Raw genomic sequence first — 11,329 nt, 5'->3', positions numbered from 1 at the left:
ATTTGCATGCCCAGCCCTCTTTCTCATAGACTCATAGTCCTAGACTTTAAAGTCCGAAGGAACTGCCAGATCATCTATCAGAACTCCTGTATCTCACAGGCCATGGACACCACCCAGCGCACAGGACTCCAGCACCTGTGCACTAAACCCAACAAACGAGACTGGACCAAAGTCAATGAAACTCACAGGAGACTCAACTAATATGTGTCAGAGGCAGAGACGAGGAAGGACCAGCAGCCTCTGCCATGATAGGGAAATGATTAAGTGAGATACTCCTACATAATCCTGGCAAGTGACCCACACCCATGTGCTGCAGAGGAAAGTAAACAGAAGGTTGCTGCCAATCAGAGCTGTGGGAAAATTCCTTCCTGACTCCATATAGTGGGATCAGAGAGCAAGAACCAGCCAGCTGAGCATCTTAAGGTAATAATTGGAGACACACCAATCTCCTAGAACTGGAAGGGACCTTGAAAGGTCATTGAGTCCAGCTCCCTGCCTTCACTAGGCAGAACCAAGGTGGCCCCCTCAGGGATTGAACTCACAACCCTGGGTTTAGCAGGCTAATGCTCAAACCACTGAGCTAGCTCTCCCCCCACCTTAGTGAGAGAAGGCTCCTTGCCACCTCCCAGCCCTGGCCCATCCCGGCCAATGTCCCGTCTCCAGACAGGGACATCTCTGATGCTTCAAAGGCAGGAAATTAAAAATGCCTCCCACTACACACTGTGTGTGGGGGGAAATCCCTTCATGATCCCTGCCGGTGGGCCGCTGAAACCCCAAGCCATGTGCTTTAGGAACATAAGACATAAACCAGACATGAATGTTAGCAATGTTAATATAGCATTCAGGCCTGTATATTTGCCTGAGATAGAATTTGGGGGTTTGTTTGCCAATTGGACTTACGATATTCTTATATCCGTGCTCATATCATTCAGCCCCTGCTTACATGTGTGAAGAAAGAACAAAGACGCCGTGTGCTGCTTCTGCCCAACCAGCTGGGTTTGTTAGTATAACGAGAAGAGATAAGGAACGGAGCTAAAGCATTGCTGGGCTTTGGTGGGAGTTTAATATACAATTGCCTTGACTCCTATCTCAAGGCAAAGTCAAGCAACCAGTCAGGAGGGGCAAGGGGAGTTGGAGGGAGGCATAAGAAACACTAAATCGCCAAAGAAACGGTGACCCTGGCCAAGACACAACCTCACTCCTTACCCTCCCATGGGGTACAATAGAGGTGGTACCGAAGCCCCCAGACCCACGACCCTCCAAAATGGAACATGACCATACATTGTAAGGGGTGTTGCCAGGGCATGCGCTGCAGGTATAGTTATGCCTCCTAAGAAAGAAGAGGGGGTCTAGGGACAGGAAAAAGCTCTGCTGGTGTGCAAAGCTCTGGATCTGCTTGCTTGATGAACCCAATAAACATTGCATTCCCTGTTTTCTGCTTTCTGTCTGTGTGACACGAACCAAGGGAAGGGCGAGGGGGAAGCCAGAACAGTGTCAGTGAACCCCGTGGCTGTTGTGCCCTGACCCCGCCATCACAAGCAGCCCCATCAGACATTTGCACTCAACATGTGTCCAGCTCGCTCTTAAAACTGAGCTTTTGCCCCTCAACTCCTCTTTGGAGACTGTGCCAGAACCTCGCCCTTCTGATGATTAGAAACCTTCCTCTAAATTCCAGCCTGAATTTGTTCGTGGCCAGGTTATTTCCATTTATTCTTGTGCCAACAGCTTACATAGCTCTTCACCCTCTGTGGTATTGACCCGCCTAATGTATTTATAGAGAACAATCATCCCCTCTCGGCCTTCTTTTTGCCAGGCCAAACAAGCCAAGCTCTCCACTGTTCTCTCGTAAGATAGGCTGTCCACTCCCCTGAGCAGCCTAGTAGCTCTTCTCTGCACCTGTTGCAGTTTAAATTCATCTTTCTTGCCCATGGGTGCTCAGGATTGTACACCGTGTTCCAAATGAGATCTTACTAACACCTTGCGCAATGGCATTCATATTTCTCTGCTGGAAATGCCTGGCAGATGCATCCTAGGATCGCAGGCCTTTTTCACAGTCGCATCACCTTGGGGGCGCGTAGTTATCCTGTGATCAAAGCACACACCCAGGTCTTTTTCCTCCTCTTTTGCTTCCATGTGATGAACCCCCAGCTTGTAGCAGAAATTCTCTTTCTCTCACGCTCTATCTTCTGTTCTATGTAGGTTCTTAGACCTTGCTTATCGCAGTAGTATCGGTGCACCTGCTTTTCATCCACTGCCATCTGCATAAGGACCCTACACTTCCTCCTCCCCCTTATTGCCACCAGCTTCCTTCACCCACGGCTGCTTGCCTGAGTTAGGACAAAATTAAGGGCTTTGGGATTTTGATCCCAGTAATAACACAGTCAGTACTGTTGCATATAATTTAATTTAGGGTGTGCCTCAGGTAGCCATGGTATGCCTAGTATGCAGTAGCGTAGCTAAGGGGGGAGCGGGGCAACGGCCACTCCCCCACTGAGCACAAGTGGCGTCTTGTCAATTTCTTGGCGCTTTTTAAATTTTTACTCACCCGGAGGGAACAGGGGGAACGATCAAAAAAAGATGCCACCCGCTGCGGCGCTTTTACTCACCCGGCGGCACTCTGGGTCTTTGGAGGCACTTCAGCGGTGGGACCTTCACTCGTTCCGTGGGTCTTAGGTGGCGTTCCAACGGCAGGTCCTTCAGTACTGCCGAAGACACCCAGAGCGAGTGAGGGGCCCGCCGCCGAAGACCCAGAGCACCACTGGCTGAGTAAAAGCACCGCAGCGGGTGGCACCTTCTTTTTTGATCCCTCCCCCTGTTCACTCCACCTGACTATGCCACTGCTAGTATGTCACAGATTTCAGTAGCATCATGCCACTGAAGTCAAGGGGCTTGGCTGTGGAACTATTTGGGACTCTGGTTATTGTAGACAGTCAGCTGTCTTTTCCTTGACTGCATAGGCCACATCGGGATTTTGGTTATGCAGTTTGGTAGCTGGAGAGCCGGAGAGAACTATAGGATTGGCCTGTATCCAATAGCCTCCATGAAGAATCCCCGTTATGTTTGTTACAACCAAGCCTTGATACTTCTCTGCCATAAGCAGCATCGCTAACCCAAAGTGTTCAGAAATCATGAGTCAGGTAAAAAAATCATGAGAGATTTTGGGTTCTTTCCATTTGCCTTTTAGTTTTTAAGCCTTCTAGTGCATGTGGATCACATAAGAACGGCCACGCTGTGTCAGACCAATGGTCCATCTAGCCCAGTATCCTGTCTTCCAACGATAGCCAATGCTGGCTGCTTCACAGGGGATGAACAAAACAGGGAAGTTATCAAGTGATCCATCCCCTGTCATCCAGTCCCAGTTTCTGGCAGTCAGAGGTTTAGGGATACCCAGAGCATGGGGTTGTGTCTCTGACCATCTTGGCTAATAGCCATTTATGGACCCATCCTCCATGAACTTATCCAATTCTTTTTTGAGCCCAGTTACACTTTTGGCCTTCACAACATCCCCTGGCAAAGAGTTCCACAGGTTGACTGTGTGTTGTATGACAAAGTACTTCTTTTTGTTTGTTTTCAACCATTCTCTGCAAACATGAGGGCTAGACACTTACTTTTTATTTAAATGAAAGCTGCCATGCTAACCTAATCACATGATTCCTGGAGCCAGGGCTTGAAGAAAAACATCAAATATGGCGAGATTTGTAGTAATTCCACAAGAGCTGGCAACACTGCACAAGGGACACAACAGTTACTGGGTTATGGAAAAAATATGCAATTTCCTGTTATTGCAATATGAAGCATGAGGGATGAAAAACCTTGTAATTTTGATCCTAGCTTGTGTAACTGCCGTTGCTATTCTTATTCATAAAGATACCTAATCCTGTTAAAAACCTTTCTAAGCTCTTGGCCTCAATAATATCCTACCCCAGTGAGTTCCAGGGGTTAACGATACATGTTGTTAAAAAAACTCAAAAGAGATAAGAAGTTTATATTTCAATAGTAAACATTTCACATTCCTGTATCGTCACTGAACTGATTTTAATTCTGTACAATGTCATTCAACAATGTCAGCCTTGCCAGAGGATGTTGTGAAGGCCAAGACTATAACAGGGTTAAAAAAATAATTGGATAAGTTCATGGAGGACAGGTCCATCAGTGGGTATTAGCCAGGATGGGCAGGGATGGTGTCCCTAGCCCAGGGCCGCCCAGAGAATTCAGGGGACCTGGGGCAAAGAAATTTTGGGGGCCCCTTCTATAAAAAAATTGCAGTACTATATTCTCCTGGGGGCCCTTGCTGGGCCCACGGCAAATTGCCCCACTTGCTCCCCCCCACAGGCACCCCTGGGAAAAATAAACCTTCCGCATTTTGGCACAAACCCAGTTTTGAGAAAACTTCTTTACAAGGTATCACTGGTTCTCAGCATCAGCTAGTGCTAAAAGGCACTAAAGCTCATTAAAAGGGTTGGACAAATATTTTCCATCAAAACTTTTTCTGGATCGAAAACTAGGGCTTTTTAAAAAGCAGAAAAAAATCACGGACAATGTCTGCTTTCCTTCAAAATTTGTTGTGGTTATTTTTAATTGAAAAGCTGAAATTAGTCTGCCAAAACCTGAATATGGTTTGAGGTTTCAGAAGTGTGTGGCCAAATATTTGCTCTTGCTGTGTTTGATTGTTTAAAGAAACAATAAAAAAATTCTGCTTAAAAAAAAAATCCAAACCGTTTGAACCACCTCAGCTTGTAACCAAACACCTGAGCCCATCCAGGCGAGATTTTTCCAGGTTTCTGATACTCTGCTGGCTTCCTTGACTCAGATCTGTCTCCATAACTTTGGGTTCATTTAGCTTAGAACATAAGAACAGCCGTACTGGGTCAAACCAAAGGCCATCCTGCCCAGTATCCTGTCTACTGACAATGGCCAATGCCAAGTGCCCCAAAGGGAGTGAACCTAACAGGTAATGATCAAGTGATCTCGCTCCTGCCATCCATCTCCACCCTCTGACAAACAGAGGCTAGGGACACCATTCCTTACCCATCCTGGCTAATAGCCATTAATGGACTTAATCTCCACGCATTTATCTGTTTCCTAGAGACTGGCTCCATGTGGTCCCTCACAAACTGGAGACGGTTACTGTGGGTTTGTCTTTAGTATAGACTTTGTACATACCCCACGAAGTGAGCATTTGAGCTTGTTCCAGAATCTGGGATGAGCCTATGTTGTGAAAACTGAAATGCTCAAAATAGCACATGCATGTGAATGGACACAGGGTGCTAAAATTAAATTAATCCAGGGGTTCTCAAACTGGAGGTCAGGACCCCTCACGGGGTCACGAGGTTATTACTGAGGGTCGTGAGCTGTCAGCCTCCACCTCAAACCCTGCTTTGCCCCCAGCATTTATAATAGTGTTAAATATATAAAAAAGTGTTTTCAATTTATAAGAGGGGGGGGCGCACTCAGAGGTTTGCTATGTGAAAGGGTCACCAGGACAAAAGTTTGAGATCCACTGAATTAACCCCTCTGGAGCCTCGGGGGAATGCGGGGCGGGGGGGTGTCTCCCTTGGTAGGGTCGGGAAGGATATTGCTCTTCTCATGTGATCCCTCCCCCAGTGGCTAATTTTAAATGAAGCTCCCCTCCCCTGACATGAATCTCCCTATGGCACTGACATTACAAGTAGACTATAATTTGGCATTTGAGAAGTGAAAGGGATGGGAGCCCTAATGGAAAAGCTAACAGCTTGGCCCTTCTGCAAGCCTCAAACTGCTGAATGAGCTTTAGGGTAGGGAAGGCTGTGCCTCCCAAACAGCCTGGCCCTGCCCCCTATCCGACCCCCACCCACTTCCTGCCCCCTGACTGCCCCCCTTAGAATCCCCAACCCATCCTGCTCCTTGTCCCCTCACCGTCCCCCAGAGACCCCCCACCCCCACCCAGGGCCCCCACCCTGCTCTGCTCCTGTCTGCCCCAACCCCTATCCACCCCCACGCTGAGTCCTGACAGACCCCCCCAGCCCACAATCCAACCCCTCATTCCCGGTCTCCTGACCGCCCCCGCAACCTCTGCCCCCTCCCTGTGCCCTGACTGTCCCCAGGACTCCCTGCCCCTTAGCTAACCCCCCTGGCCCCAGCCTCTTACCCCCGGCTCCCTCCTCACCCGGAGCCTCAGCGTGTTGCTGAACAGCTGCAGCGTGTCTCTGGCACGGCCTGAGCTCTGCCCTGCTCAGAGCTGCGTGGTGAGGGGCTGCTGCAGCTCCACGCCGGCGGAGGGCTGAGCTCAGCCCGAGCTCCCAGGCCCGCCCCTCACGCGGTTCTGAGCGGGCGGGGCTCAGGCGGCCAGAGACGGGCGCGGCGAGGCTCCAGGAGAGGGGCAGAGGTGGGAGCCTCAGCTGTTCTCTTGGGGGCCTCTGCGGAGCCCGGGGCCCGGGGCAAATTGCCCCACTTGCTCCCCCCTCTGGGCATCCCTGCCCTAGCCTCTGTTTGCCAGAAACTGGGAATGAGCGACAGGGGATGGATCACTTGGTGATTCCCTGTTCTGTTCATTCCCTCTGGGGCACCTGGCACTGGCCACTGTGGGAAGACAGGATACTGGGTTAGATGGACCTTTGGTCTGACCCAGTCTGGCCGCTCTTATGTTCTTATTTGCAATTCTGTGGCTCCAGTTCCAAGGTGCATTGGAGTTACTGGGATCAGGCCAGAAATAAGGTGATTGCGGGGCTATTTTTAATGTTCGTAACATACAGGATGAATTAGTTGTTGCTTGTAAAGTGCTTTTGAAGAACAAAAACACCCTAGAAGAGGTCAGTATTGTGTGTTTATTTATTTGGCAGTAGCAATGTAAAAGAAGCTTAAGTGGAAAAAATAGTGGGATTGATGTTCTTTATTAGTCATTCTGTCTGTGTCTGTCTGTCTGTCTGTCTCTCTCTCTCTCACACACACACACACACACACACACACAGACATGCTGTGCAAAAACCTTCAGCAGTTAGCTTAAACTCATCACTGGCGTTTTGGCCACATGGCTGATGGTCTAGTAAGGGGTAAATTGGAGTATTTACTAGGGTGTGCTTCTCTGAGGTGCACTAGGGTCTTGTTAGCTTGTCTTTCATTTCTAGAAAAACTAAACTGTTCTTCCTAGTGTGCCTGGGAACTTGACAAATGGCTGGGATGAAACACCCAGTGTGCCAAAAGAAATACGGCTTGATTTCTCTTCCATGGAAAGCAGGCTGGGTGGCGGGGGTGTTTTCAGAGGAATTATAAATCTGGAAAGATCTCATCTCATCTGTTGTGGGAGTTGGAATCAAATTTATAAAGCAACTTGCAAAGCCATGTTGATGATATTTCCATGTCTTCCTGTTGTACTTTGTTCTGCATGAGATGGTGTAAGCTAACCCCCTAGCTAATATCCGACTATTAGTTAACACCCTAGTGTCAGAAAGGCAGTATGTGTGGGTGGAAAGTTCTACTGACAGTCTTATGGCTTGTCTCAGAGATGGGCAGTGGATTAGAGGGGAGAGTGGAAATCAGAAGACTATACATTACTTTAGGAACAGGAAAAGGCCACCTGACACTTCACCTCCCATCCAGTCCAACCTGTTTTGACATTATCCAATGTACCCCATCTTTTGTGCTGCAACATGCCTCTCAATGCAGACCCCAAGATATTTCATCCACCCACAGCATCTCCCCTCTTCTCTTGCATTCAATCCAGCATACCGGCTCTTTTCCCATTTCCGTTTTCTGAACGACCACAGCACTAGATACGACACCGAGAGGCACTTAGAAATATTGTGGGTGGATGCAGCACATACTATAATGCTTTGGAGCCATTTTTCAGTTCACCTTTCTGAGTCAGTTTTAAAAGTGACCAAAAACAGTTTATCAAACGGCCCTACCAGTAGTGGAAATAAAGACTCTACCTGTCATGAGATCTCTAATGCCTGAGAGTTTTACACCTCACATGCCCTGGACTCTCCCAGCTCAGGAACTAGGGAATGAGACTTGGGATCCGTACTTGTGACTGTTTGGAGCAATCCATCCTCCAGGTTGTCATTTCTGCACCTTATTTTGCTTGACTCCACACCTAGATGCCTCTAGAATCACCTCAACCGTGCTCTGCAAGGTCCAACAGATCTTTGGAGAACCCAGTGCTCCTTGGTCTTTCCCCAGCGCCCATAACACTTGCACTTTGCCCCATAAAACTTAATTACCCAGTCCCCAGCCGACACCTACCTGGGACAATAGCCAGTTTGCTTAGAGATAAAGCAAATTCCATATCTCTGTTTTCATACATCTTTGGAGTTCTCCTTAAAGGGGAAAAATAGATTATTTTCTTTGATTCTCTTAAGCCAACTCAGCTGAAAATCTACGAAACCTGGTCCTGTACACAGATGGTGGCAATGCTTTTCAAATTGGGTCTTTGATAGGCTTTGGAAACAGCCATCAATAAAATGCTTATCTGCAAACCCAGGTGGCCAAATAAAAATCGGGTTTTCAAACAGCGGTTCAGTGGTGGGTAAGAGTGCATAAAAAACCCTCAAATCCTTTCTTATTAAATGTGCTGCTTTAAATGTCACAACAGAGTAACGCGGCTTCTGGAGTTTCAACGTGTTTTATATTTAAAAGTGAGGATTTTTTTTTAAATTGATGGTGACTAAAACCATTTCCACAGGTTGGCATGATCCAGAATCCATTATCAGAGGGGTAGCCGTGTTAGTCTGGATCTGTAAAAGCAACAAAGAATCCTGTGGCACCTTATAGACTAACCTTATAGACTGTGGTTAGTCTATAAGGTGCCACAGGATTCTTTGTTGCTTTTCCAGAATCCATTGACGTCAATGGGAGTCTTTGGATTAGTCCCTATGTTCTTAAAACCTCCACTAACCTCCTCCTCGAGCAAAGCCCATTGAGATCAGGGCCCCACTGTGCTAGGAGCTGTACAGATGCATGGTTTAGGGCCAGTCCCTGCTCCCAAGGGTGACGACATATCAGGCAAGTTTAAGGAATTTTTCTGAGGGTTTCACAATACATCGGTTTCAGAGCGAAGGATAGAATCCAGATCTCCAGGCACCCAGTCATTTGCTCTAACCACTAGACCATCGTTCCTTCCTTCTCTGAGTGTATTTTTTTTTAAACCTCACACTGTACGGATGAAGCCCAGAGTCTCCTGTCTTGCCTGATTATTGTCCAGGAAGGCTAATCGTTCGGGGCTGTACAGCTGCACAGACAGGCCTCTGAGCAAACTTGTTTAAGGTTTTGGTTTCAAGTGACCACCAGCCCCTCCGCTGCAGAGTGCTTTGGGGATGAACGGTGCTATGTTGACGTGGATTAATTATTATTATTATTAGGCTGGAGAAAGTTGGAATTTAGTCAAGAGAAATTTGTACAAACTAGCCAGTTGTTTCCAGTTTTCCTAATAAGCGGCTATTTCGAGAGCATCAAGGTCACTTCTGCGCCTGGAGACCACAGCTGCAGCTACCAGTTTCCAGCCACTGAGAGGAACCTCAAACAGAGCTGGAATCTCTACAGTTTTGGTGATGTCTGTTCATTTTTTCACCTTGACTGTCACTAACATGTGGTTCGGCTCTTTCAATCCCCAATCAGTCTAAGAAATCACTCTGCTGCAGGACCGGGCACCTTCCTTTTCTGTAGCTCCTTTGATCCAGGCAGAGTCCCAAAGTGCTTTCCGAATGTTCTCAGACTCACTCCATCCAGCACTGTAAAAGCAGCCACCTCTGGGGTGGAGCAGAGCAGTCAGTCCACAGCAACAGTTTAGGATGGGATGTGAAGAGATTCCATGTCTAGTGAAATTTGAGGCAGACAGAATTTCATTTCCAGCACTGGAATTTGTTCACGATATCAGTGCTATGGTATGTAAAGCTTTACAGCGCAGCTGAAAGGCATCAGTGGCAGCAACAGAGCACGCCTATCACCTATATATATATAGTGAAAAGACCCACCAGGCAGCCTCCTCGGATCTGCAGAGTTTCAACTTTGTGTGAGGGAGGGAAAGTTTCTATTTCAAAATATGTAGAGTCTCTTAATAGATGTCTGAGAGAACGTTTAAAGTGTCCTTTGAAAAAAGAAAACAACCCTAGAATGCTCACTAGTGTTGGCAGCTCTTTTTTAATCACAGGCCTCCAGCGTGTTTTCTTTAAAGCCCCAGCATGGTTCATGTGAGAATTCACGTGAGAATTTCAGCTTTCATTTACCCCCGCATCCGAAGTTTCTAGTCCTTCTGGTTGCAGAAAAAAGCTGGAAAATGCGACCCCCAACAGGCTCAGAAAACAGAAGGCAAAGAAGGAAAAACTCATAATTTTTAAGTCAATCTCCTGATTTTGGGGGTTCTCACTCATGATTTTTGAATGTGTGGGGATGGCGATACTAAATGTTTCCTCACTATTCTTCCATCTCAACCCATCTGATCGATTTGATTAGTTTTCAAGAGAACATTTTGACTTTGGGTGGGGATACCTAACAAAATGGACATCTAGAAAGCAAGCTCCCATCTTTAACCAAGTCCCATGCTGTAGACCAATGGCTCTCAACCTTCCCAAACTCCTGTCCCCCTTTCAGGAGTCTGATTTGTCTTACGTACTCCCAAGTTTCACCTCACTTAAAAACTATTTACTTACAAATCTGACATAAAAATACAAAGTGTCCCAGCACACTATTATGGAAAAAATGCTGACTTTTTTTGTTCACGATATGGTATGTAAAGCTTTACAGTGATTTTTACTATATAATTACAAAATAAATCAATTATAATATAAATACTGTACTTATATTCCAGTGTACAGTATATAGAGCAGTACAAACAAGTCATTGTCTGTATGAAATTTCAGTTTGCACTGACTTCGCTAGGACTTTTTCTGTAGCCTGTTGTAAAACTAGGCAAATATCTAAGTGAGTTGATGTACCTGCTGGAAGAGCTCTGCGTGCCCCCAGAGGTACGCAGATCCCTGGTTGGGGATCACTGCTGTAGACAACAGAACAGGAACAAGACAATAGCTAGATTCCTGCCGCAGCTTGGTAACAAACAGGAAGGCTCCTTGGCAGAGACTCTCCCCAGGCTCTGAGCTCTGCACATGGAACAAAGTCCTGGGAATAGGGATGTTTTCTGTGCAAAGGCTTCAGAGCAATGCCACAGCCCATGCAATAGCGACAGCAGCTGGGCTAGAACTTGCTGGCTGCAGACAAGCAAGCTGCAGCATGTCTTCAAGGGCAGCCTTCCCCGATCCTCCCGCTGATGTGGGTCACTGCTGATCTCTTTGGAGCCTGCTGTAACCAATGGTTCCTTAAGGGGCTACGCTATGGAAAGGCCGTGGGTGTCAGCCACAGC

This window comes from Mauremys reevesii, linkage group 3 (assembly GCF_016161935.1).
Source record: "Mauremys reevesii isolate NIE-2019 linkage group 3, ASM1616193v1, whole genome shotgun sequence".
NCBI lineage: Eukaryota > Metazoa > Chordata > Testudines > Geoemydidae > Mauremys > Mauremys reevesii.
Note: the sequence above shows the minus strand (reverse complement) of the source record.